This window comes from Amia ocellicauda, chromosome 11 (genome assembly GCF_036373705.1).
Source record: "Amia ocellicauda isolate fAmiCal2 chromosome 11, fAmiCal2.hap1, whole genome shotgun sequence".
In the NCBI taxonomy this organism is placed as follows: domain Eukaryota; kingdom Metazoa; phylum Chordata; class Actinopteri; order Amiiformes; family Amiidae; genus Amia; species Amia ocellicauda.
In genome coordinates, this window is record NC_089860.1 from 5,278,588 (window position 1) to 5,284,937 (window position 6,350).

Consider the following 6,350-nt stretch of genomic DNA (forward strand, 5'->3'; position numbering starts at 1 on the left):
TTTTCTGAGGAATGTTTTTAATGGGACCCTGGGAGGGGGAGGGGGAGGGGGATGGGGGGATCAGGGGTGTGAATGTGAGGTGGGGCAGGTCTCTCATTAAACAGTGTGGCTTGTTGGTTCAGGTCTATTGTTCGCAGTTGGTGTTAATTATTACTGGAGCTGCCTTGACAATGAAATGATGGAGAGGCCAGCTTTGTAATGCAAGATAAACTGCTGCTGCAAAAACACTGGCAGAAGTAGAAGAAAAAAGAAGGCAGAAGGGGGGTATAGAGATGGATATCACAGCTGCTGGCACATTTTCGGGGTGTTTTTTTCCGACTATATCTAGTTAAGTTTTGTTTTGTTTTCCCACATTAATCCATTAGCTTCTGCAAGTGTTGGCAAACTCACGGGTGATCTCTTCCTTGGCACATTTGACCCTTGCTGAACTGAGATCAAATTGGTTGTGTATTGATTTAAATCATCCATTCGCTTGGCTTCGAGATGCACTGCAGTCTACAGCCCAGCCGTTTTCCTGTGCACTGTCCTCAACTTCACTTCAGTTGGACAGATGGCTTTGCTGCACAGGACTTCTATGCCAGTGGTATCAACAGCAGCTTATTGCACAGGTGTTTGTACCAGGCCCTGTATGATACAGAGATGGTTGTATTAGCCTGAGCTCCATTGTATGCTTAGTGTTTTTAAACAGCATCCAGAAAATGAACGATTCTTTTTTAAAAGATGAGCTGTTCTCAAAAGCAATCGTGGTAATTGTACATGTAACATAAGTAGTTAGACCAATAATTTGAAGGCAAACTTTCCGTGCAACAGTCATTTGCCAACGGGTTTGTTTCTTGTTTGGCCTATGCTCCCCACTATGGCAACTGAGATTTCCCCCCTATATTTAAGCAGTTTACCATAAGGGTCTTGAAATTAGATACTAAAACATGGACCCCAGTAACTTCAAAACAATCTGATTTTAAGTAAAGTGGACTCGCAAATTAAATTCCTTAAACTCACAGCACTATGCATTGGTTCTGCGATTAGTTTTATGTTGCCAACTCCTTCATCCAGGGCAACTTTGAAGGTTTACAAGAATTGGAACACAATTTACAACTGTATTTACAAAATTCCATGAGGACAGTTGTGTGGTTAGAAAGCATACAATTGGAATACAATGAATAAGATTCAAAAAGTAAATACACAAAATAAGCAAGGAGTAAAGGAGATCAGAGTCACTGGTATTTTATCTATAGGGCAGCCTCCTCAACCTTGAGGATTTAATTTTTTTCGAAAGGGGTTAAGTTAGTGATTAAGTGGACCCCCTTAAGAAGTTATGGGGGGAGGGGTAGTAAGTTAATTCAACAGCTCATTAAGACAACACCCTGTTGTCCCAGTGTAATTTTTGCCATAATGAGCTTAGATCTTTCACTTGCTGCGATGGCCAGTGCAATCACATTAAGGACTAATGAACACTTCACACTTGTGTGAGTGCATGTGTGTGTGTAAAATATATGATTCTCAAGAGGAGGAGAAGAAATCTCTTCTTCCATGACCAAGAAAATCAAATGCTGCTCAAGTGGGCTTGAGCAAGAGCAGATTCTGTACACATTCTCTAAGGAAATCTGATAACTCTTTACATATGAGGGTATTACAATGATTATATGTTACGTGATATGTACATACGGAAGGCAATGGTTTCTGTATTGTTGGCAAGATACATTTTTAGCTTTGCATTCTTCCTGTGGTGGAAAACATTGTTTACGACTTCTAGTCTTCTCTCTATGCATTGCACAGGTCCTGGGGTGAAGACAGAACATGGAAAAAGAATGTGATTGCCATAGAGATAAACTCAATTTATATTAACCTAGGAAGGATCAGGGAGAGAATAGCAGATTTTTTATAATCAAATCTGGATCTTATTTGTGGTGGAATTTGTGGGGAAAATGTATTTTTCATCATTTTTTTAAATGATGGATTTTCCATGATTGCCTATACAGTGAGGGGAAATATTTGATCCCCTGCTGATTTTGTACGTTTGCCCACTGACAAATAAATGATCAGTCTATAATTTTAATGGTAGGTGTATTTTAACAGTGAGAGACAGAATAACAACAAAAAAATCCAGAAAAACGCATTTCAAAAAAGTTATACATTGATTTGCATGTTAATGAGGGAAATAAGTATTTGACCCCTTCGACAGGTTTGCACACATCTCAGAAGGGATTTTGTCCCACTCCTCTTTGCAGATCCTCTCCAAGTCATTAAGGTTTCGAGGCTGCCATTTGGCAACTCGAACCTTCAGCTCCCTCCACAGATTTTCTATGGGATTAAGGTCTGGAGACTGGAGACTGGTCCAGGACCTTAATGTGCTTCTTCTTGAGCCACTCCTTTGTTGCCTTGGCTGTGTGTTTTGGGTCATTGTCATGCTGGAATACCCATCCACGACCCATTTTCAATGCCCTGGCTGAGGGAAGGAGGTTCTCACCAAAGATTTGACGGTACATGGCCCCGTCCATCGTCCTTTTGATGTGGTGCAGTTGTCCTGTCCCCTTAGCAGAAAAACACCCCCAAAGCATAATGTTTCCACCTCCATGTTTGACGGTGGGGATGGTGTTCTTGGGGTCATTCCTACTCCTCCAAACACGGTGAGTTGAGTTGATGCCAAAGAGCTTGATTTTGGTCTCATCTGACCACAACACTTTCACCCAGTTCTCCTCTGAATCATTCAGATGTTCATTGGCAAACTTCAGACGGGCCTGTACATGTGCTTTCTTGAGCAGGGGGGCCTTGCGGGCGCTGCAGGATTTCAGTCCTTCACGGCGTAGTGCGTTACCAATTGTTTTCTTGGTGACTATGGTCCCAGCTGCCTTGAGATCATTAACAAGATCCTCCCGTGTAGTTCTGGGCTGATTCCTCACCGTTCTCATGATCATTGAAACTCCACGAGGTGAGATCTTGCATGGAGCCCCAGACCGAGGGAGACTGACAGTTATTTAGTGTTTCTTCCATTTGCCAATAATCGCACCAACTGTTGTCACCTTCTCACCAAGCTGCTTGGCGATGGTCTTGTAGCCCATTCCAGCCTTGTGTAGGTCTACAATCTTGTCCCTGACATCCTTGGACAGCTCTTTGGTCTTAGCCATGGTGGAGAGTTTGGAATCTGATTGATTGATTGCTTCTGTGAACAGGTGTCTTTTATACAGGTAACGAGCTGAGATTAGGAGTACTCCCTTTAAGAGAGTGCTCCTAATCTCAGCTCGTTACCTGTATAAAAGACACCTGGGAGCCAGAAATCTTGCTGATTGATAGGGGATCAAATACTTATTTCCCTCATTAACATGCAAATCAATTTATAACTTCTTTGAAATGTGTTTTTCTGGATTTTGTTGTTGTTATTCTGTCTGTCACTGTTAAAATACACCTACCATTAAAATTATAGACTGATCATTTCTTTGTCAGTGGGCAAATGTACAAAATCAGCAGGGAATCAAATACTGTTTTCCCTCACTGTAGATAGATGAGGAGGCATTTATTGAAAAAGTAGCTTTGTAGTGGTAGTCAAGAAATGTTCACACCCTTCATGTAAAACAAGGCTATTCACTGATTTATTTATTTGAATAAATATTGGTCTTTAAGTTATATTTATTTTTCAAATATATGTTTTCAGAGTTTGTTGAGTCCAGCTGATGGAACTCAGTTAACAGAGGGTGTGTAAGATTTGCCTCAGTTCGAACAATTCTTTTGATTTCAGCAAACTCTGAAATTACATCACTGACAAATAATTAGTGTATAATTAACCATATTTATTCAACAAGCAAAAAGCACTGAATTACATTGTTTCTGTGATGAAGACTGTCAATATGTTTGACTTAAGCTCTAAGCCTCATTCTTTGCTATGTTTATTACCTTGGAACATCACACATTATACGTTTATAAGATTTGTATTAAAACAATATGTTTGATTCTTGTCAAGGATTTTGGCGAGTCAGGATATAAATAGAGGTGGAACAAATGTGCACTCCATGCCCTGTCTGCAGGCCTTTTGATATATCTTCACAGGCGTACATCAGAAGGTATGTAGCTTTGGTCCTTCCAGTTAATTCCTTTGCAAGTGTGTGTTCAGACTTAATTACTGAAGTGATCTTTAGCAGTGGGGTCAACAACATAAACCAGGGTCAATTTAGTGATTAAGGAAGTTTGATCAAAGTCCTGTAGAGATGGATTGGCTAAACCATATGGAACACTCAAATATTTTAAATGATACATTTTCTTGTTTGTCAGGTATTTGTAATATATATAATGTGCTTCACATATAAAAATAATATAAATTCTATATATTTGTGGCTGGGAAAGGTCATGGTTTCCACCTACAAAGTTCACATTTTGGATTCAAGCAGTGCCAGTCATTTATTATGGAATAGGCACAGATTAATAGAAATATTAGGTGCCCAATCATTGGTTTACCTGGACCAGCATAACTAGATTCAGACATTTTCTTACCTGACATTTTATGTTTTATGTTAAATTTTGAATTGAGAAACAATTGTGTGTTGGGTTGGACCACAGTGCATTTTTCTGGCCAAAGCCTGTTTGTGTATGTAGCCTAGTCACACTGAGTGTTGCATTTCTATGACAGAGGCCTGAGTAAAATGTAGAAGGCTTTCAGAAGGATTTACAATTTGCCATAGACAGACACAGGACAGTACAGGTGAGAGGCAACCATCTTGTTGGGTTCCTAGTTTCAGACAGTCTTGGCATTCCTGATTTTGTTTTAACTGCCTTAATTGAAGTTAATCTTGTCTCAAGTTTGCCTTAATTGAAGTCAATTCAGTACAGCTGCTGAGTTGGTGAGAGTAAATAGGTTGAAGGAAAGGTGATTTAGTCAAGGAATAGCAGGATTTCAGTTAAGTGAGATGTGCCAGGTGGATCCAGTTGGAGCCAGTTAGGTGTGAATTGGGAGCAGGTAGACAAAAGTGTACATAAAGCTGCTGTTGAAAAAGAGCTGTGCTGTTTCTTGGTGACAAAAAAGTCAAGCAGTTGACCAGGGGACAGAAACTAAGAGCCCCCCCCAAAAAAATAAAATAATAAAAATAATAAATAAATAAATAAATAGCACAATTTAGTAGCATGTGACCACTACAGTGTCATGTTTGCAGAATGATTGCCTTCCTGGATGAACTCATCTCAAGTTCAAAGATGTCCTTTGTGAACGTTGTCGGCATGTTGAAATCCTAGAGATCAAGATCCGTGATCTTGAGGCTCAGCTTGTTGATCTGCGCTGTATTAGTGATATGGAGGAATTAGTCAATTAGCCCATTAGAGAGATGGTGTGAATGCCAAAACCTAGGAGAGTTGAGACCTTAGAGCAGGAACCCTTGGAGACATCCCAAGAGGTAGAAATGCCCAACAGGTTCCAACTGCTAGACACCCGAGTTGGACAGTGATGGCTCCAAGTGTGATGGGAGGCAGTTGAGCACCAGAGCATCATGGTGCCTACTCCCCCCCAGAACAGGGAGGTAGTTATAGTAGGAGACTTGATTCTTAGAGGCGTAGATCACACAGTGTGTTCTAGTGATAAGGAGACCCGTATGGTATCTTGCCTGCCTTGTGCTCAGGTTGCAGATCTCCCTAAACTAGTAGACAGGCTACTGGCCAAAGCCAGGGGGAATCCACTGGTCATTGTCCACATTGAAACCAATGGCATAGGAAAAGGAAGGGCAGAGGTTCTGCAAACTCAGAAACTCCATGGTAGTTTTCTCGTAAATACTTCCGGTACCACGTGTATGGCCAGGGAGACAGGCAGAGATTAACACATGAGTTTAACACATGATTGAAATCTTGGTATAGGGAAGAGGGTTTTAGATTTATGGAGCATTGATCTTTCTTCTGGGATAGATGGGAACTTTACAAACCGGATGGTCTAAGATGTTACACCTAGAAACCACAGTGCTGTCATGTGACTATGATGTTGTAGGAGTGACAGAGACATGGCTTACAGAAAATGATGGGGATCAATACAAGTTGAAAGGATACACACAGTTTAGGAGGGACAGGCAAAATCGAAGCGGTGCTGGGGTAGCATTATATGTCAGAAATGATGTTGAGGCAGCAGAACTCAAACTAGATTCTAGTAATGAAACAGAGTCTTTGTGGGTTAAACTTTTGAATAAAAGATCTGGAGGATTAGTGGTAGGAGTGTGTTACAGACCTCAGATATTCTGAAAGATGTTGCTTTGTACAATGTAGTCAGGACTGCATGTAGCAAAAATGTGGCTGTTATAATGAGGGATTTCAATCTCCCAAACATAGACTGGGAAAGCCCAGTTGGGAGTACTGAAGCAGAAATAGAAATGGTTGAAATGGTAAAT